This window comes from Sus scrofa, chromosome 15, assembly GCF_054392235.1.
Source record: "Sus scrofa isolate SSC_HxYL_T2T_F1_AM1 chromosome 15, Sscrofa_HxYL_maternal_Yorkshire_Landrace_v2.0, whole genome shotgun sequence".
Classification (NCBI taxonomy): Eukaryota; Metazoa; Chordata; class Mammalia; order Artiodactyla; family Suidae; genus Sus; species Sus scrofa.
In genome coordinates, this window is record NC_139397.1 from 113,985,201 (window position 1) to 114,007,655 (window position 22,455).

At 38.3% G+C, this 22,455-nt stretch overlaps 1 protein-coding gene across 6 annotated transcripts in view; it reads left to right on the top strand.

Moving 5' to 3' along the window:
* The window catches only part of SLC39A10 (solute carrier family 39 member 10), a 140,307-nt gene that overhangs the window by 25,267 nt on the left and 92,585 nt on the right, over window positions 1-22,455 (top strand). For 4 of the 6 annotated variants that reach the window (XM_085000272.1, XM_085000276.1, XM_021075818.2 and 1 more), the window contains one exon: window positions 1,857-1,955. The gene's annotated coding sequence lies outside the window, so the exon portion shown is untranslated. Of the gene's footprint in view, window positions 1-1,856; window positions 1,956-8,739; window positions 8,815-22,455 lie in introns of those variants that run through there. The other 2 variants (XM_021075819.2, XM_085000277.1) reach the window with 1 other exon arrangement.

The window sequence follows — 22,455 nt, forward strand, 5'->3', positions numbered from 1 at the left end:
CACAGAACTGGGAGTTCCTGTTGTGGCGCAGAGAATCAAATCCGACTAGGAACCACAATGTTGTGGGTTCAATCCCTGGCCTCTCTCAGTGGGTTAAGGATCCAGCATTGTTGTGAGCTGTGGTGTAGGTCACAGATGAAGCTCAGATCTGGTGTTGCTGTGGATGTGGGGTAGGCCGGCAGCTGTAGCTATTCAACCCCTAGCCTGGGAACTTCCATATGCCGCAGGTGCAGCCCTAAAAAGAAAAAGAAAAGAAAATCACAGAACCGTTTTTGTCTGTACCTGGAGACCTGTACCATCAAACACATTAAGAATGGTTCATCTTTCAGGAAAAAAAAAAAAAAAATAGAACTCTCAGGGAAAAAAACGAAAATTTCTTACTCTCCAATTTGAAAGTCAACTGTGCTGCTTATTCTTTATGTTGTCTTTGGCCACTATACCTTAATGGTGTACAGTCAAGATAAAGATGTCAACTGAGATAAATGTTTTCTACATGATCCTGAGTAAGGCTAAGCAATTAATTTCAGTTTAGCAAACATTTATCAAAAGCCTAGGAGGAGTTCCCGTCGTGGCGCAGTGGTTAACGAATCCGACTAGGAACCATGAGGTTGCGGGTTCGGTCCCTGCGCTTGCTTGGTGGGTTAACGATCCGGCGTTGCCGTGAGCTGTGGTGTAGGTTGCAGACGCGGCTCGGATCCCGCGTTGCTGTGGCTCTGGTGTAGGCCAGAGACTACAGCTCCGATTGGACCCCTAGCCTGGGAACCTCCATATGCCGCGGGAGCGGCCCAAGAAATAGCAAAAAGACAAAAAAAAAAAAAAAAAAAAAAAAAAAAGCCTAGGACCAGGCTAGGTGCTATAGACAGAGAGTAGAAAGACTAGTGGCATCAACAGGAAGATGAAACAGTACAGAAATGATATTATAGAGCAGGAGGAGACTATTTAGAATTAGCAGTTGGTGGTGGGGGTGGAGGAGAGTACTATGGAGTTGGTGATGGAGGTGGTGTATTATATCATTTCAATTGAGAATTTCTCTGGGCCAAGGCCTCCTTGAAGGCAGCACACCAGAATTGGATCAAGTGTCACTGGTTTCTGTTTGCGGCATTGCCTCTCTCCCACTCATGCTTCTCCATTCCAGCCCCACTTCCCTCACCAAAAGAAGAGAGTAATGGAAGGGAAAATACTTTTCTTTCTTTTCCAATGCAAAAGGCATTGTTTGGCTGAGGGCCAATAATGTAGACAAACTACTCTGAAAGTATAGTTTAGGTAAGGGCATAATTCACACCATGAGAAAGTGATGCAAACTTTTTGAGATTCCAAAGGGATCACTCACTGGAATCAAAAAGTTGGAGGGAGCAGATAAAGCAGAAAAGCCAGGATGTGTGTGTTGCCAATTTAGTATAGTCATGGTGGTGTAAGAGCATCCGTTCAAAAGACCTTGTTATATTTATTTAGTCAAGTAATCACACTCTCTGAAACTTTTGGATGCAAGTGCAGAAATAAAGGTATTCATGAAGTCAGACTTGCACTGGCCAGGAAGTAGTAAAGAATGCCAATTTAGTCTCTGCTACCTGCATAAGTCCTGAGGGGAAAATGAGCTCATGAATGCGTATACAGATCATTATAAGGCTGAATTAAAATACATTAAATATGGAAGTCGGATATGAACCCCTGAGGGTTATACAGCATAAAAAGAAGAGTTGAAGCTTTAAAAGTGGGGAAACTGTTACTACTTACTCTTCAAGCAAATACTTTATATAAAGCTTGGGGTTTGAAAGCCCTATCTCTCCAACTGATCTAAATGAATGTAAATTTAGAGGGAGGGCCTTCCTTTATCCTTCCTTTTGTGGTCTCCACAGCCTCTGGAGCCGGCAGGACCCTACGACTCTTACATGCATTGGATTGAGCTGAAATAGAGGTAAAGATCCTAAATCATCCACTGAAATCTTCTTGAAAGGGTAAGTTTTATTTACCAATTTTAAAAAATGGTGTAGTTCCTTAGCAAAGGCTAAAAAGTTGAACATTTATTTTACTCTTTCATTTGTGGGTACATTGTCTTCATTGAGTCTCTTCTACCCTACATGTACCAGGAATGTCACATTCAGGGACAGTGCCATGCTAGAAACTTTTGGTGTATTAATGAACTGGCATCACTAGTGGACTCAGGGGAACCAAAAGTTAAAACTTCTAAAGACTTTAAAATAGAATAAAGTGGTTGCCAATCAAAAAGAAGACAAATGTAAATTCATTTAAAGGAATAGAAAAAAAATGTGAATTAAAATTAAGACAATGCTAAGACTATGGAAAACATAAAAAATGGAGAAGCAGGACTAGGAAGGAGATTTATGTGCAAAGACAGATTAAAGAACCAATGTGGACAAGGGATTAAAAAAAAAAAAAGGAGTTAGTTGAAGAGTCTCAAAAGTAACCCAGAATGACTGAAAAGATGTATTTGGTTAAAAATGGGCCAATGCAGACATTCTTTTTCACAGATAATGACTACTCTAAAAGTAGTAGAGAACCACAGAAGTAAACAATGAGAGTAAACATTTTGGAATAATGAAGAAAACATTTGCACTGCATAGGTATACATTATTTAAATTTTAGGAATATCCTCTTACTGTAATAACTAGCATGAAAAAAAAATCAGAAAGACAAAATCTAGAAGGAAAGATATACTGATTTCTTTCTTATAAGCTCAGAAATGGACCTAACCAGAAATGTTTATAGTTAGTGGAAATTAATTGATTACGTGAGAGTACGTTAAGAGTCACAAATTCATCCTAGAGAAGTTTGAAGCAAAAACACAGCAATCACAAACTTGAAAACCTAGATAGATGAGCCTCCAATATTGAAAGAAGTCCTTTATTCTATGATATAACATTAAATTCTTCATTACTCTCAACACCCAGCAAACTAAAAGGTAGCAAAGCACATCACCTTGGAATTCTGCATGTCTTTAACTGCAAAGAATCATTAGCAACTAAAGACCCAGGTACAATTCTTTCAGTAACAAATTCTGACTTAATTTGAAAGTAAATAAACTAATTTCAGACTATACCTTTCAGAAGGAATAAGGCATTAAAAATTTATATCTACTTCAGTGCTTTTGAGAAACTAAAATGAAATGGGGGCAGGAAGGGAAGTCCTGTAAAGAAAAAGCATTAGCTGGCTTTTGAACTCTTTGGTGTAAAGCACTGGTCATCAAGGGTGAAACTTTACTAACTGTTGGATTTTAGTCTGCTCATTTAGCTTTCATCTTGAATAAGCAGAACATCTTGTATTTGCATGTTCTTTTCTCTGAAGTGATTCAACATTTAAGGTCAGTTATACCTGGAAAGTCTTCATGCTTGCTTGTTTTTACTGGTATAACAGAAATATTAGCCAAAGTACCTTGAAAGCTTAAAAGACCAGCAGATGTAATTCAGTATCTAAGTTGTTAATTCTTTGGGTAATGTTTTTTGGCATTTAACCATCCTTTTTACTAGTTTCACTTTTTACTTAAATGAGTAAATTTTATTTTTTTTCTGCAGTTATTTGAATCCATCTCAATTTTGTAGATGCTTACACATGTTTTGAGAAAGGGTGTTGTGTGTGTATAACTTAAAAAAAGAAAGTCAACATCTATCTCTCATGTACTGTTTAGAGGTATGAACCTAATACATTGAGGTACTATTCTATGCCACAGAAAAAGAGCCGTAATCATCCTTTGTCCCCAAGGAGATTACCATCTATTTTTGCTGATTTAATTTACCATTTATGTTCTTTACGTGGGATGAAAGATTAATTAATCTCTTGTGTGTATTGAATAGGCACCTTGCCCAAGTAGTCAGGAGACAAATGATTTTGGAGTCAGATGGTCCTGGGCTTGAATCCTGCTGTTCACACTTGGACTTTTGTTACTTGAAGACTAAGATTTCCACTTATAAAATGGGGTGCTAATTTTTAGCTTACAAAGATGTCAAGAGGGTTAAGTGTGATGATGCATGTTAAACACCTATCACAGAGATAAGCTCTAACCGTCTAGCCTCCCCCAATATTTGTGATTTTTTTTTATTTATTATTTTTAAATGAGTTTTATTGGAGTATAGGTGACATAATGTGTTGGCTTCAAGTGTACAGCAAAGTGAATCAGCCATACATAGTGTATATGTGATTTAAATGAAATGCTCGGCGTTAGCATTGTGCATAATTTCCTTCATTAATTTTGCCCAAGAATTTTAAAATAATTTCATAAATGGAACCAGGTTGTAATTGGCATTAATTTGGGTGGTAAATGAGGCAGCAGTCTAGTTGTTCAAAATTCAAAGACAATGTAGGAATGCCAGAGCATGAAGCTCAAGAGCCAAGCCACAACACTTCATACATTCATCACCAGTCACTGTTTCTGCTGTCAGAAATGGCAGCTCAGCAGGTTAAGGATCAGGGGTTGTCACCGCTGTAACTCTGTTTACAGCTATAGTGCAGGTTCAGTCCCTGGCCCCAGAACTGGGTGTGGCCAAAAAAAAGAAACAAATGATCAGCTACTGCTGGGGTTGTCCCCTGGGAGAACAGGAGAAAAGTATTTATAGTGTGTTCTAAAATGCCTGGAGAAAAGTGGCTAAGGAGATAGGGATTTGTTTTGCCAGGGTTCTATTCAGAAAAGAAAAAAAAAAATTTAAAAAAAAGAGTCATAAATTAAACCAGTAAGGTTTGCATAGAAATAAATATTGGAGTTTCTCACCCTTCAGCTCCCAATCTACCAGAACCAATGTGCACTTTTTCACTAAGTGAAAACAAAGCCAAGTCCTTTCATTCCTAGATGGCCCTTCTGCCCACAGCCCTGCTTCCTTTCCTATTCTGTTGAACAGTGTTGGACCATAAAGTAAACTTGAGGATAAACTTTAATTCTCTACCTGAACCCAGATAATTGGTTTCCTCTTTGTCTCCTGGCCACTCTTTGCCACAGTCTCCCTGGGAAGAGAACCAGGTTACTCCCTACAGTGATGGAGGAAACAGAAGGGTGTCCCTAATCAGGAAATTCTGAAATAACTGAATTCCCCAAACCCTCATAGTCTAGGGAGGAGACATTGTCATTCTTTACCTCTTCTCTTTCCACATTCCATGCCCAATGATCTTTTTGCTTTTCAATGCTTTTGAAAAGCAAAGCAGGCTGGTCATCCCCTGGATGAAGGGTTATTTTTCTGAATTTTTTATTATTTATTTTATTTTTATTTTTATTTTTTTTGCCTTTTGTATTTTTAAGGCCATACCAGTGTCATATGGAGGTTCCCAGGCTAGGGGTCCAATTGGAGCTACAGCCGACTGCCTACATCATAGCCACAGCAACTCAGGATCTGAGCCATGTCTGCAGCCTACACCACAGCTCACTGCAATCCTTAACCCACTGAGCAAGGCCAGGGATGGAACCCGAAACCTCATGGTTCCCAGTCAGATTCGTTTCCGCTGTGCCACGACAGGAATTCCCTTTCTGATTTTTTTTTTTTTTTTTTTTTTGCCCTTTTGACTTTCTAGGGCCAATCCCTCGGCATATGGAGGTTCCCAGACTAGGGGTCTAGTTGGAGCTGTAGCCGCTGGCCTATGCCAGAGCCACCGCAATGCAGGATCTGAGCCGCATCTTCGACCTACACCACAGCTTACCAGCAAGGCAGGATCCTTAACCCACTGAGCAAGGCCAGGGATGGAACCCACAACCTCATGGTTCCTAGTTGGATTCGTTAAACACTAAGCCACGATGGGAACTCCAACTTCTTCTTCTTTTTTTTTTTCTTTCTGAATTTTTTAAAGTGGCACTATTATTTTGTTGTAACTCGTTGGTGGAGGCTTTCTAACTTGCTTTTTTCTTCCTCCTCTGTGAATTTTCTTTTAATTTCATTTAAGAAAATTTAAATTGCAAAAAACATAATACAGCAATTTGTACAAATCAAGTTTATACCTCAGCAAATTTTTTATATTGCTATACCTGTACACTTCAACTAGAACAAGATCTTAGGATGTTTTCAGCACTCAGGGAAGGCTCCCTGGTGTCCTTTCCCAATCAAGAACCCCTCTATGGTAAACACTCTTCTGATTTCTGAATTTTGCCTAATTTTGAACTTCATATAAAATGAGCTATTCTTATTGGTACATAGTTTATTTTGATCAAAATTAAGTCAGTGAGGTTTGTTCATATTGTTCCATGTGTCCATAATTTTTTCCTTTGTTTTATAGTATTCAATTGTGTGAATATACCACAATTTATCTTTCCCTATTGATGAATATTTGTGTTGCTTCTATTATTTAGCTTTTTTTTTTTTTTTTTTTGGCTTTTTGCTTTTTAGGGATGCACCTGAAGCATATGGAAGTGCCCAGGTTAGGGACTGAATCGGAGCTGCAGCTGCCAGCCAATGCCACAGCCACAGCAACGCCAGATCCAAGCTGTGTCTGTGACCTACATCACAGCTCATGGCAACACCGATTCTTAACCCACTGAGCAAGGCCAGGGATTGAACCCACAACCTCATGGATACTAGTTGGTTTTGTTACCACTGAGCCACAACGGAAACTCCTTATTTGGCTGTTTTGAGTAAAGCTGCTTTAAACATTTCCACTGTAGATTCTTTCTTTCTTTCATCCATCCTTTCTTCCTTCTAACCTTCCTTCCTTCCTGTCTTTCTTTTTTTTTTTTTTTTTTTTGCCACACCTGCAACATATGGAGGGTCCTAGGCCAGGGATCAAATCCAGGACACAGCTGTGATGTACACCACAGCTTCCACAATGCCAAATCCTTATCCCACTGTCACAGTGGGAACTCCTCCACTGTGGATTCTTGATTTTCTCCAGGCCTTTCTCTAGGATTGTGATGAATGGAATTGTGGAGAGGGCTTATAGGCACCAGTTAATCTTGCTCCAGGTTAATTCTTCAAGTTACTTTGATACCAGAACTCAAAAGACATAAAAATCCTGTTTTCAATTAAAAGAAAAAAAAAAAAAAAAAAGAGAGGGGGAGCAAGGAAAGATAGAAAGGTGAAAGGAAAAGAGGAAGGAACAAAGGAGAAGGAGGGAAATGCATAGGCATGTTAGTATAAAACTTAAACTCATAATTCCTACTTTATAGAGGTATTTGATCATCTTACTTTGCCATGGCTAAATAAGTAATGCTTACATGATTACAGACTTCTTTGCCTCACTTTTGGAAATACTCCATGCCCTCTGGAAATTATTTAAAGAGCTTAGACATATCCCTTTAAAATGTGATAAAATCAGTGTCAAGTGCAATTTCTAGAGCCAAGTTCCTTAGGAAAGTTGGTTGACTTTGAGTATTTTTCCTAAAAGATTTTTGTTTTTTTAACTTCACGAAGAGTCCAAACATTTGAACAAATCCCAGAGAGACTGAGGAAAACAGCAAAATGCAGTTTTAAGTATACAGTGTTTTGTAAAGCTCCCTTGCTGACTCTTGATCTTTTAATTCCTTATTCCACTTCCCCTAGATTTTTCCGCTTTTGTTGTTACTTAATTGGTTCCTCAAATGTGGAAAGCCATCAGACATTTCTTTGAGCTCTAGCACCTACCACATTAATAAGTTATCTGGACAATTATCTAAACACTATCCCTTTTTAGTTTTTATATATAGATCATCTAAGAAACTGGTCAGTTAAAATAATCAGTGCATGGTAATTAGCAAATTATTTTTCAGCAGTTTATTTTTTTTAATGGAGATTTGCCTTTCATTAATATTAAGGAGGGTTTTTGTATTGTGTTCATTTTTGGAATGTTGGCTTATTTTTAATTGTGTTATTTGGTTATGGGAAAATATATATATTTTTGTAACATCATCGCTCAGTGTTGGAAATCAGAGTCTAGTTATTTTCAATTAAGTTCATGTCAACTGAAGTTTGAGAGTCTTCCTGAGAAATCAAATTACATCAAGCCACAGAACCTCTTAAGAGATGCCACTTGGTACTGTGGAATAAATTGCAAATGATATGTGAAGTGACAAAAGACTGCGCAATCATGGCAAGCCAAATTCCGAACATCAACTCTTTAATCAAAAAGAGTTAATCTAAAAAAAAAGAAAGAAAAAAAACCTGTCAGTTTCAGGGTTTTAATAATCATAGGTAGAAGTTGAAAATATGATTAGTTAGAACTTGCCTATGAAATCCCTCCCCTCCCCCTCCACCCCACCATTTAGGGCTGAACGAGTGAAGCTTCAATGAGTGTTTTGCTGGAAACAGCTTTATTTACACACAGGATGGCAAGTATATAGGCCAAAGTTGAAAGAGAAAAGATAAATACTTGGGTTGAAGTGCAGTGGTCACAGAACTGCATTAGTTAAATATATAAAGAGCTTGGCATTTGTTACATTGCTTGGAAGGACATTTTTGAGTCTCCTGAGTTTTCTTTAAAAACCACATTAGCAGCTCCATCTGGGAGAGTTCTCTGTCTTAACCAACACACCAAGGCCAACTTTCAGGCTTTCCTTAAAACGTGCTTTGTATTAAGTTGTCAGGAAATAGTCCTTTGTTAGCTCTGTAGGTCTGGGCTCAAAAAGGCTGAAGTGATAAAAATATAAATTGTGATTCTATTAATAAACAACAACAACACTCTAGCTAGAGCTGGTTTTAAATTCCTGGTACAGAGTTGAACTCATTCGAGGTCTGCATTCAGATTTACAATTGGCTCGGTGTTAGGGAGAAAGAGAAACCTGTTGCCACAGCTCCTTTAAGTGCTCTGGGTTTCAAAACAACTCAGCAGATAGCACACATTCCTGTGGTGGGAGGCAGCCGGCAAGCTGAAAGCCTTCCCCATTCATTCAGAGATGGAGAAAGGGACCAACAGGTGAGGTTAAACGTGTCCTGTAAGTGGATTGATTTGTTCTATAAATCGAAGTTATGTTCATAGGGGCCTTGAGCAATGTGCTTCCTCACCGGGTACCCTTCCATCCTCCTTCCCCGACAGCCCACCAGCTCACTGCTGGGAAAATATTTATTGCTTCTTCAGAGATGCCTTTCTTCTGCCTTGATAATAGCGATTTTTTTCTCTTTCCTTTTAGCTCAAAAGGAGATTTTTTTCCCCCTTTTTGTCCTATGTGCCTTGTCTGATACATGACATTATTTTTCTTTTCCTTCCTTACTCTCAAAGCAAAAATAAATGCATGCTCTAAAATAATAAAGGGATAGTAAGCTGTTCCCTGTGATTATATTCTTTGAGCATTTAAAATTTCAAAAGCGCTAGAAATTTCTTTTTAAAAAACTCATTTTGTGAATTTTTTAATTTTTGATTGTTTATAAGAAATACCTAGTGTGTTTCACAAATGTGCATGTTTTAGTGCAATCAAGGTTCAAGAGATTAAAGCTTTAGGCTGATTTTTTTCATTTGTAATTAATCTGTACATTTATACATAGAGTGATTTTATATAGTTCAGCAGAGGTGGATAAAAACATGACTCATGCGCTAACATGCACTAACAACTTAACTTGGGTTGTGGGAACAAGAGAAAATAGTTGCTGATATTTATTATTTTTTGAAAGCCACATCCTAGTATTGCCATTTAAAATTTTGTAACTTGTCAAACCCTGTAGCAAAGTAGAGAAAGATCTTCTGAGGTGTATTTTCACTTGTTCTGCACTTCCCCCCCTCCCTGTGTTTGGTCCCCAATCTCAATGGTCCTTGATATTCAAAGAGAGGCCACTGAGCTGCTGAGAGTGTCTAGTTGAAGCCGTGGGCCGTTCTGACTCATCCACACTTTTATCTTCTGAGATCATTTCAGGAGTAATGACATCAGTTTTCCAGGAGGCTGGCTGACTAGGATTACCACTGGAGGAATGAAGTTAAAGGACATGGAATAGCACCTGATACATAGTAGGAGCTCAATAAGCATTTGTTGGATAAAATTTTTCAACTCTTTCTTTGGTATGAGTTATGTTTCTAACCAGATCATGAGGGAACAAGTTTTCTTTTTTGTTTGTATTGTAGTTATAACCCTGACTTCAAAAATATTAAGTGACTTGACATTGTCCAAATTAAGTAAATAAATTTCACTCTAGCATTCCAAGCCCTCCACACCTTCCTATCTTTATTTTTAGTATCCCCTTTAACCTTTGCTTAAGGGAGATGGGAGGGAGGATTCCTGAGCTGGTGGTACTCCAAAATGCCTGCTCACTTCAGTGAGAGCAGTTACGTATTGAACTTTGCTGTAAGATATTGCTGATAGGCATGGTTTAGCTGCTCGGGAAAGTTTAAGTAACTACCAAAATTCCATATTAAAAAACTTCTGCTTAAAACAATCTCAGCCTTAGGCAAACGGCACTAATTCACCATTCCCTCTGTAGACAATTGGGAGGCCCAAGTCACCTTTTGATAGTTTCCACCTGATTTCCCTTATTTGCATTGTGGCCAGCAGAATAATTGGAAGAATTAGAACATCTCCAACTAAGGGGTATGCATTCCCTCAGGGAAATGCTGATAGCAGTTAATGAATTGTCGCTGCCTGGGAAAAGGACAAAGTTCTCTAGAGCAGAACTTTTCTAATTTGAGATAGTATGCAAGAGTTATAAGAGATGTTTTTTCACATTGCAGATTCTGATTCTTCATTTTAAGTTACAGGTGATGCTGGTGCACACTGCTATTACCTGGGCAGTTTTTAAAACTGTAGGTGCCTGGATTCCTCCTCCATTTTATCCTCCTATTTCCTTCCTCACCCCGAGTTTCTAATTGAATTGGCCTAAGTTATGGCCTGGTCTCGGGATTTTTTAAATCTCCCAGGTGGTGTTAGTATGCGGCCAAGTTGAAAAACCTCTAGATCTTGTCTTTAGTCGGTTTCCTCTTGGCAATCCATTCATTTACAGGCATCACTTCCCTGGCCCCTGCAGGCATATGATTTTCTGCTTTAAATACCCTGCCCTTTTTTGAGGAAGTCATATCAGTTTTTCAAAACTCTTCAGGTATTACTGCATTTTTCAAATACATATTAAAAATTCTTCTGGCAGTCACTTTGCTCTAAATCCCATACAGCTTTATTCGTAACTCTTAAGGCAATGACCACATTCTGCCTGATATGTGTGTATTTATATTAACCTCCCTAGTTGATAAACTACCTAAAGGCAGACATTGTCTCACCACTGTTATCTTTCCCTGTGGTTTCCCAGGCAGTGACCCGCCCCCACAGTGCCCTGACCGTGATGTCTTCACTCCACAAACATTCACCTCCTGCTGATGTGCCAAGCAGGTTGGGCTCTGGTGAGGCCTGCAAAAGCAGACTTGTTCCTCTCTGCTTCTGGGAGCTTCACAGTCAAAGGAGGGATACAGATATCCACAAATAATTTACAAAAAACTAACAGAAGAGTTCAACTGAAACTTGAGGGAATCTGAACTTTTCCAGATGGAGGAAAATCTTTTTGAGGAAATGATTAAGATGTGAAGCATGTATATCTAGGGCGAGATGGGGAATGAGGGTAAATAACATTCCAGATAGAGAAAACTGTAGCGTTTGCATGATTTTTAAAATAAATTAAAATTTCTTTAATTAAAAAAATCTTCAGAGTTCCCATTGTGGCTCAGCGGAAATTAACCCTACTAGCATCCATGAGGACATGGGTTTGATCCCTGGCCCCACTCAGTGGGTTAAGGATCCAGGGTTGCTGTGAGCTGTGGTGTAGGTCCCAGACCAGGCTGTAGTGTCTGGGAGCTGTAGCTCTGATTTGACCCCTAGCCTGGGAATTTCCATATGCTGCACCTGCAGCCCTTAAAAAAAAAAAGTAACTTCCTACCTCTAGCTTCCATCCACCTAGGTCCCCAGAGAAGTGCTAACTATTATTAGCGTCTCACGTATCCTTTCAGTCTCTTCAAGCATGTTCAAGCAAATGAACATTAAGAACTATATTTTCACCTCTGAGCTGTGCCTTTACCCCCTTAATTTATTTTGTATTCTCATTTCAGTACAGAGAGACATTCCTCTTATTTTTTGTAAGAAAACACTTCTCTTAAAGCTGAACATTATTCTATTGTGTACAGATATTAACTTGTATATTCCCAGTAGTTGGGTCGTTTACAAAATTTTGCTATTGCAAACAATGCCACAATGAATAATCTTGTCCTTTAGACATTTTTCACATATGTAAGCATATCTGTAGGATCATTTACCAGAAGAGAAATTGTTGATTCATAAGTATAGGTATTTGTAATTTTGAGGGTTTTTTGTTTGTTTGTTTGCTTTTTTAGGGCCTCATTAGCAGCATATGGAAGTTCCCAGGCTAGGGGTTGAATCAGAACTGTAGCTTCCGGCCACAGCCACAGCCACAGCCACAGCAATGCAGGATCTGAGCTGCATCTGCAGCCTAAACCACAGCTCACTCCAGATCCTTAACCTACTGAGTGAGGCCAGGGATTGAACCCATGTCCTCACGGATCCTAGTTGGGTTTGTTAACTGCTGAGCCACGACAGGAGCTCCTTGAGAGATATTATTAGATTTCCTTCCATAAGCAGTGTATCATTTTACATTCTCACCAGCAATATATGAGACCCCTTTTCCCTAATGCCTACCTAAAAGTGTTTTATCACACTTTTAATGTTTTTCAGATCTTAATAGTTTTGGATTTCTCTTATGACTGAAATTGAACATCTGTGTTTTTTTTTTTTTTTTTTTTTTTTTTTTTTTTTGTCTTTTGTCTTTTTAGGGTTGCACCTGTGGCGTATGGTGGTTCCCAGGCTACAGGTCCAATAGGAGCTGTAGTTTCTGGCCTACACCATAGCCACAGCAATGCCACATCTGAGCCACATCTGTGACCTACACCACAGCTCAAGGCAAGGCCAGATCTTTAACCCACTGAGCGAGACCATGGATCAAACCTACAACCTCATGATTCCTAGTCAGATTCATTTCTGCTACAACATGATGGGAACTCCCGAAGTTGAACATCTTATATGTTTAAGAGCCATTTATGTATATTTTTCCTGTAAAACTTTGTTTTCTTTGTTTAAGAGCCATTTATGTATATTTTTCCTGTAAAACTTTGTTTGCCCATTTTTATACTTGGTTTTTGGTACTTTTCTTATTGATTTCTAGAAGCTCTTTGTGTTTTAAAGGTATTATACTTTTTTGGTATGAGTTGCTAGTAAGTCTCCTAGTCTTTTGTATTTGCTTATAGTGTTGTGCAGGTTTTTGTTTATTAGTTGTTGTTTGCTTGTTTGTTTTTACCTTCCAGTTAATTTTTGATTTGACAGAGTTAAACTTACCAATATTTCCTGTTATGATTTCCATATTTTAGTCATAGTTAGAATAGCCTTCCCCACTCCAAAACTATAAATGAATTCTTCCATGTTACATTCTAAAACATTTATAATTCTGCTTTTTTACATTTAAGCCTTTGATCTTATACATGTTTTTGCATGCCCATCCACTATCAAAATACCATATATTAAATGCCACTTTAAAAAGATAACTGTGAGAGCACTGAGGAAGGGAAGCATGACTCGAGTCCAAGGGAAATAAGAAGACATGGAGTACCAAAACAAATGAATGGTTAGGGAAATTTAAACATTCAATTTGTGTAGCAAGATGGCCACAATTTCCATTTTGTTACCACCAACTCTTCATGGTAGACATGGCCAATCTGTCACAGCAGTTTTCCTTGAAACATTGTTTCAGGCAGCCACTTCCAATTAACTCAAATTGATATATTTGCAATGTGTAGGATTTGATTTGGGAGGAATAGAGGAGGAAGAAAAGTGGCAAGAGAGGGGGCTCCAAAAGGCAGGTGATGTTAGAGTCTTGAATGCTTATTAAACAATGGACACAGTGTGGTTTTTAAAGGCATGTAGTGACTTGATGAGTGTTTCTGGAAAGGGCATTATGGATTAAAGAAGAGAAATGAAAAGCAATTATGGTCCAATCCAGAGATGTTGAATACCTGAACCCAGGTAGTAGAGTACGGGCCCTATTCAAGAGGTAAACTCACCAAGGTGTGGAAATCAATGAACTATCCATAGGAAAGGAGAAGATAGAATAAAAAAGTATTGATTCCCTCAAATTTGAGCACATAGTTTGAATACCCAAACTGGATGCTGAGACCAAGACAGAGAACTTAGGTAGAAGAACATATTTGGGGATGAAAAGACAAAAGAATGAGTTTAGTTTTAGCTTTTAGATATAAATACTATATTTGAACTCTGAATTTGCCTAGCACTGGGCTAAGACTATGATGTGTTTGGGAATAAAGAGAAGATTTAATGTTGACGTCTATGAGGTAATTACCTGAGAAAAGAAATACAGGAGATAGAGAATGACCAGTTGGGTCTATGAATTCCTAATATAAAAGATGACTGACCCTGAAACTGTAGGGAAAGATGACTTGCGAATGCAGCATGTAACAATAAGAACAGCAAAAGCTGATACAAGTCTTCATAAACTAGAATAGGAAACATGTGGTGATCTTACAATAATAATTTAGCATTAGTTCCACTTGCCATTCCCAGCATATTGTGTCCAAACCTGGTTCCAGAACTTTAGGCATAATCCTGGAGAACATTCAGAGGGCAAGACAGATAATTAAAGGATTAGAAATAATAGCTGAGGCACAAAAGTATACTTGAGTTGGCTTGGAGAACAGAAGAACAAACGGTGACTCCATTCACAATAGACAATTGCACTAAGGAAATAAAAATTTGCCCCGAGTTCAGAAAGGGAGTATATTGTAAATTGATAAATATGAGATAATGGGGCAGAACTTCCTGAGATGAAAGTTAAATTTGGTGGTTCACATTATCTGGAGGTTGTGAAATCTTCTGTCTATGAATCTCTAAAGCATGGAGAGCTACTTAGGAAATCCTCTATTTAGCAAGCACACTGTACTTAAGAATCCAGTTCCTGATCCTATCATCAAAAGTCCACCACAAATCTTGTGCAGGTTGCTGCCATAAGATCCCTATTCTAGAAGGTCATCTCCACAATCAGTGCCACTTCAAGAGCCATTCATTCATTCATTCAATAACTATTTTGGAACAATACACATGTGACATTATTTGGAGATACGGGGGTGAGCAAAACAGAAGAGGGAAAATATCCAAAATTGACCGAGTGTGGCCCTTTATCAGGTACTGAGCACCTAGCTAAAACCCACATTCTTTTTTTTTTTGTTTGTAGGGCCACACCCCAGCATATGGAGGTTCCCAAGCTAGAGGTCAAATTGGAGCTACAGCTGCTGGCCCAGCCACGGCCACAGCAATGCCAGATACGAGCTGCATCTGCAACCTACACCACAGTTCATGACCACTCTGGATCCTAACCTACTGAACAAGGCCAGGGATCGAACCTGCAACCTCATGGTTCCTAGTCGGATTCATTTCTGCTGTGCCATGACGGGAACTCTTAACCCACCTTCTTGAAAACCTGCCCCTTGCCATAGTCCCCATTTCCTGGATCCCTCATCTGTTTCCTCCTAAATTCCTGCCTGAGTCTGATATCTCAAAGATCAGTACAGGGGACTGGAGAGTCCCTGCTCCAAAAATAAGTAGGAAATTCAAGAGTCTGGATTAAATATTTTTCAAAGAGAACACAGACTGTCTGTAGTTTTAATTTGTCTCAAAATCCTTCAAGATATAATTTATTCATTGGGCTTATTTCCTTTTGACTCTCTGTTGTCTGTCACTAGTGAATGTGACAGCATGATGGTAGTTATTGCAGATTTATTTTAATAAGAGAGTGACTCATTGTAATTGCTCAGATAGGCAAAACCAGAATATACATCATTGGGGTAGTCTGTTTATGTAATACATGTAGATATACCATGTATTTTTAGATGTTTAGTAATGCAAAATACTTGCTGCCAGAATACATGTGTAGAGATTAGCTGAATGTTTTTTAAAGGCATAGTTAGAATTGGAAATGATAGCCATATGGATTGTGAGTTCTTTGATTTCTTTGAAGGTACTCTGATGGGGTTAGTGTCCTTTGTACCAAACTCAGCATAGGAGCACAGAGCTGTGTCTGTTTTTGGAGAAGTCAACCATACTGGTTTAGAAGCTACCTGTGGGATATAAAAACATATTTCTCCCATTATCTTTATTTACAGATGCTTTGAAATATTCCTATGTCACTTGATCCAATTCTCCTGATAGAGAATGTGGCAGTCGCAGAAGATAGGATTAAGGAGAAAAGTTGCAGGGCCAGCACAATTGGAAAGATTATTTTACTGGTAAGATTTGCAGCAATTCAGAGATGTGCAGACTAACTAGACTAAAGTTGTAGCAAAAAAGTATGAAGTGACCCAGCATTGGAACACAGTTTGGCTTTGAAAGGTAGATATTAATGGGTGGGTTTTTAAACTGCATGAATGGGGATGACTCCTTGACCCCATAAGGGATGGGGGCAGGGATCCAGAGCATTCCAAAATTAATTGTGTTTTTATAGAACAATTACCTGGGACCATGGTAAATCCAATGACCAACTTCCCATCCATAGGAAAATATTCTGGATACTTTATAAATATTATCCTGTTAAATCTTCATAGATACTTTGTAATATAAGGAACATTTTACAGAAAACTGAGGCTTTCCAACATTCCCAGAACTGTTTGGGGTTAGGTAGATTTACTAAAGTGAGCTTTTTAATTTGAGACAGTTAGAGAACAACACCAAAGCTGTTAGTAGTCAGCTGTCCTTCCAGACACAGGTCAACATGATATTTTAAGGACAGAGGGTTTAAGGAGAACTCAAGTGTTTGAAAGAGAAATTGTGGTGAATGTGATAAAGTAACTTGTAGGAGTTCCCGTCGTGGCGCAGTGGTTAACGAATCCGACTAGGAACCATGAGATTGCGGGTTCGGTCCCTGCCCTTGCTCAGTGGGTTAATGATCTGGCGTTGCCGTGAGCTGTGGTGTAGGTTGCAGATGCGGCTCAGATCCCACGTTGCTGTGGCTCTGGTGTAGGCTGGTGGCTACAGCTCCGATTGGACCCCTAGCCTGGGAACCTCCATATGCCGCGGGAGCGGCCCAAGAAATGGCAAAGAAAAAAAAGTAACTTGTAAATAAAAGCCAAAAGAAAGTTTGGACATCACTCATGATGTCTGGGTTTGAGAATGAGCAAAAAGAACAATAGCAGAGATTAGGAAGCCTAAATCATAACCCAGAAAATATAATTGCAAAGATACAAGAAAAGTAAGGGGGAAGTGAAAGTGTGTGCCTTAAGGAATGATGTCACTTTCAGATAGAATTTGCAATCCATTTGATAAAAGAGTCTGTTGTATTCAGAGCCATTCTGCCAGATGAGACAGGAGCACGTGTTTTCATTACAGGATTGGTTTGATATGTTGTATTTCATCAATAATCTGATTTTTCCCCTAAGTGTAAGTTGCAGTATTAAAATATTAATACTTCTGTTTAAGGTTGGTTAAGAATTACTTTAGTGACCTTACAAGTTTTTATAAGAACATAGTTTCTTTGTTGTCCCTCACCAACCCTAGACACTCCAGCCTTGCCCAGTATTATATAAATTATCTAGGTAGATAATTTAATATTAATGTTGCATTTTTGAATAACTAAATGTATTCTTTTGAGTACAGTATACATTTCTTTAAAGAAGAGAAGCCATGTTAAACCAAGTATTTACGGTGAAGCAAATAACGAGTTCTCTACACATAGAGTCTTAAGGATTTTTGGCTCTACCTCTCTAAAGTTTAAGGTAACCCATTAATAGCATGCTTTAGCTCTCAATTTGGCCCTGAAAAGAAAACACTTGGCTTTATAAAATAACTTATTATCAAGCTTCAAATGAGGCAAAATGAACACACAGTACTTTTATTTATATTGTGTTTTTTCTCAGAGACTTTCTTTATTGTTCCATGAAAATGAAAGGATCCGAAGACATTGTGAATATACCTGTAATACTGCAAAAGAATTTCATCAAAGTAAAGATGTTTTAGTCACTCATTTTAAAAAAAGCAATACTCAAACAAAAAACCACACATACACATTATATACCCTCATAGCTATATAGATTGGGAAAAATTAGACCAAGGACTCAAAATTTAAAACAAAGGCTTTGGAGCGTTCCCGTTGTGGTGCAATCGGCTAAGGACCTGAGGATCTCTCTGTGGCTGGGGCATGCTGAGGCAGTGGGTTAAAGATCCAGCTTTGCTTCAGCTGTGGTGTAAGTGGAAGCTATGGCTTGGATTTGATCCCTGGCCCCAGGGAACTTCCATATGCTGTGGGTGTGGCCAAATGATTTTAAAAATTAATTAAATAAAGGCTTTAGCATTTACTGAAAATGTGTACTCAGGAAGAAAAAAAAGGAAGGAGATCATTCGCCAGCCAACATCCAGTGACTCTTTCGGGTGTATCCACATGTAGAGGAAGTCCTGTTTTTTCCCTTGTATTAAAGATACATGATGTAGTGATTGCCTACCAAGGAGGAGTGAAGGGTGAATGTTATAAATTAGCAATTTCAAAGGTGCTAATAACATACATTTGAGAATAGTCACAATCTTTGTCCAGTAAAGCATTAAAGATTTAAAACTTTGTTGACATCTTCTGATCATCAGCCAGTTTTATGAGTGCTCCATCATTGCTGTCCATCCCTATCCTGAAGCCATTTATGAAGTAGCTATTGTGTCCAAGGCCTTAGGATGAGAGCTGATCAAGGAAAATGAATGTCTAAGATAAGGTCTTTTGCCCATCTTTGACTAATTCCTCAATGGACACCAAAGAAGCAGGGATACAAAAAACTGAAGAAAGCTCAGCAAAGATAAATGTATCCAAATTTCTATAAGCAAAAAAGTAACTGGGGAAAAGCTTTTAATGAAGTATGGATGCAAGTGGTGCATTTTGCAGTTTATGGCTTGATATTGACTTTATTTGACCAGTACATGAAGAATCATAATCTTTTCAGAGCTCCAGCCCTCAAAAATTCTAAACGGGTCTCTGTTCTCACTTATCTTGAGATAAAAAGCCTCTGATATTTTTTTTCTGTTCTGTACTCTTTACTTTTTCCCCTGGAGAGAACAGTGATATGATCAGAAATCCTAAAATTTGTCAGATTCCCCTGGGATAAGAAGGCTCAGTCTGGAGTTCCCGTGGTGGCACAGTGGTTAACGAATCTGACTAGGAACCATGAGGTTTCGGGTTCGATCCCTGGCCTTGCTCAGTGGATTAAGGATCCAGCGTTGCTGTGAGCTGTGGTGTAGGTCACAGATGCAGCTCGGATCCCGCCTTGCAGTGGCTGTGGCTGTTGTATAGGCCGGCAGCTATAGCTCCAATTGGACCCCTAGCCTGGGAACCTCCATATGCCACGGGAGCAGCCCTAGAAAAGGCAAAAAGACAAAAAAGACAAAAAAAAAAAAAAAAAAAAAAAAAGAAGGCTCAGTCAGATTCAGGCAGTGGGACCCTGGCAGCAGTAAATCTGATGGCATCTTGATGGTCTGACTGTTGAGTGGGTCTGCTTTGCAATTTACCTCTTCCTTTTTGATGGCTCTATTCTGGAAGATTTGAAATGAGAGAGTAATGAACAGCATTTTAATTTGGCATATAAAAAAGAAAGTAATACAAGTACTTTTTTTCATGGCAACAAAATAATGATTACTCATCTATATAATTTCTTAAAACAAAACAAAACTCAAGTAAGCCTTCTATAATTCTGTGGAAATGAAACTAGAAAAGCTTCCTTTTAAGAACCAAACCACTTCTAGAGTTCAGGGAGGATTTTAGGGATCTTATCATAGGGCATAGACAGACAGTAACTAGAGAGGGTCAGTTGGAGAGCTAACTGCAAAGAGCAGATAAGGATGAAGAGGATGTCAGGGAAAATATCATTAATAGGTAATAATTTCCCTCAGTAAACTGTCCCCCAAGAGAAGCGTTTTCTATATAGAGTTACTCATCTGTATCTTAGGCTCACCAACTGACTGGCAAGTTTCAGTGGCAGGAAAATTGATAAATAGTTGTAGCCTGGAGATACAATTTTTCTCCTTGCACATAAATGTCTTCCCATGTCCCTTGGCTGTTTTTATCTCTAAGCATTAATCTATGTTTCTTGGGAAAAATAAATTCATGATGATGCTTCAGTAAGTTCTCAACCCTCAAAGATTGCCTTAAAATTATATTTTTAAATATTACTTTTCTATATTAAATCAAGAGTTCAATATTACCAAAGAAATAATGAAAATTGAGAATTTTAAACCAGGGATATATATGAATTCCAGTTTGCCATGATTCTAGATAATTTTTTTCTGATCCATCTCTCAAAACATTTTAAACAGTAGGCTTAGAAATCTTCACTAAAGCAAAACAAAACCAAAATCTCCCTTGATGACTCATAGCTACCATAGTGATTTACTTAAACAAAATCACTACACCTTTTAATAGTTGTCCATTCTTCCATTTTAAATGGAGTAAACAATGAAGACGCTCATTTAAATAAGTGGTCAATTGACGTCATTCTGTATACATAAGGCTGGTGATGTGATATGAGGTGTACCAGCTTCCTACCATTAGCAACATACCCTAAAGGCAATTCTATTACCCAAATTAACAAAACCCCGAGATAAAGTAATTAACTTAGCTGAACAGCTGAAAAGAAAGGGAGATTTCTGAGGACTTCTCAATTCTAACATTCTGTAATCCTTAGAATAGTTTGTTTTTTAATAATCTACAGACATTTTCCTGTTCAATAGGAAATAAGACGAGGAGTTCCCGTTGTGGCGCAGTGGTTAATGAATCTGACTAGGAACCATGAGGCTGCAGGTTCTATCCCTGGCCTTACTCAGTGGGTAAGGATCCAGCGTTGCTGTGAGATGTGGTGTAGGCTGGCAGCTACAGTTCTGATTGGACCCCTAGCCTGGGAACCTCCATATGCCGCGGGAGCAGCCCAAGAAATGGCAAAAAGACAAAAAACAAAAAAAAGGAAATAAGACAGGTAGTAAACCTGAAAGAAGGAAAATGTACATCTATACATAGTATACTGAATGGTGGATGTTGCATTGAGAATCTTTAAATACTGAGGGACAGTAAAAAGCCGTTGGTTATCTTAAAGGGAAATAGTAATGTCACAGATGGGAACAGATGGTTGTCAGTATCAAATTTTGCAGACTTGACACTTCTGGTGGTATCTGATCTATGTACAGCCTATTAAGTTGAGATTTGTGGAAGAAATTTCTCTGAGTTAGACCTATTAAAGGAAACTTTAGAAATGAACTCCTGGGGAGTTCCTGTCGTGGCTCAGTGGAGAGACGAATCTGACTAGTATCCATGAGGATGCAGGTTTGATCCCTGGCCTCGCTCAGTGGGTTAAGGATCTGGCATTGGTGTGGCTGTGGTGTAGGCTAGCAGCTATAGGTCCAATTTGACCTCTAGCTTGAGAACCTTCATATGCTGTGGGTGCAGACCTAAAAAGACAAAAAAAAAAAAAAAAAAAAAGGAAAAGAAAAGAAATGAACTTCTGATATAAGGAATATTTACAAGGATGTACACATTGAGTAAGATTAGCAAAATATGAGCAAAATCAATGTCATGTCTACCTTGTTTACTACAGTTATAACTGAAACATATTAGTAAATGTTTTAATGTAACAACTAAAATGTACATTGAAACAGTAAACATTTATGGACCATTCATCATACATAAGAGAACCTTGAAAGAGATAAAAATGAATAGCATAGCCTCCAAACTCTGGGAGTTTATGATAGAACACCTGTGCCGCTGATGAATTGTTTGTACTCTGAACATATAAAGTTCTCCATAAACATTCATATATCACATACCTTCCATGGAGAGTGAACCTGTAAACTAAAATGCTTGAATTTTTTGCTATTTGATTTATTCTTCCCTTAGGAAAATATAAATGATAATTGATTAACATCTTAAATTGTTTTTTAGATGTATTAGTATTTATATTTTAACAGTTGCTACTTTTTTGTGATCAGCTTAACAGGCTCATCTTATATTTGATCAAAATCCATATCCACTTTCATTCATTACTCATTACTTAGTATTTATTATGTGCCAGGCTTTGTGCTAGGCACTGGGAATACAAGTTGAAGCACATGGCCTCTTTTGAAACATATGTTCTAGTGGAGAGACAAATACAAAATAAATAATTACAAGTAATTAATTGTAAATTGTGGTGAGCACTTTGAAGAAAATGGATGAAAACATATTGGGTGGGATGGGGGGTTGCCTAATTTAGACTAAGGCGTCAGAAATATTTTGGAAAAAAAGTAAGAATTAAGCAGAGACCCAAATATATGAGGAGTTAGGTAAAAATACAGTAGGACAATTTCTCAAGTTTTCCAGGCAGAGGCCCTGGGAGCTGCTTTACATTCTGCCCAATTATTCTTGAGCAGTCTTATCCAGTCCTGTGGTTTCAGATATCATCTAAACACTGACGACTCCAAAATTTATTATCTGACTCACACTTCTCTTTGAGCTTGACCTGGATATTCCATAACCTATTTGCGATCTCTACCGAGATACTTCTTAGGTATTTCAAACTTAA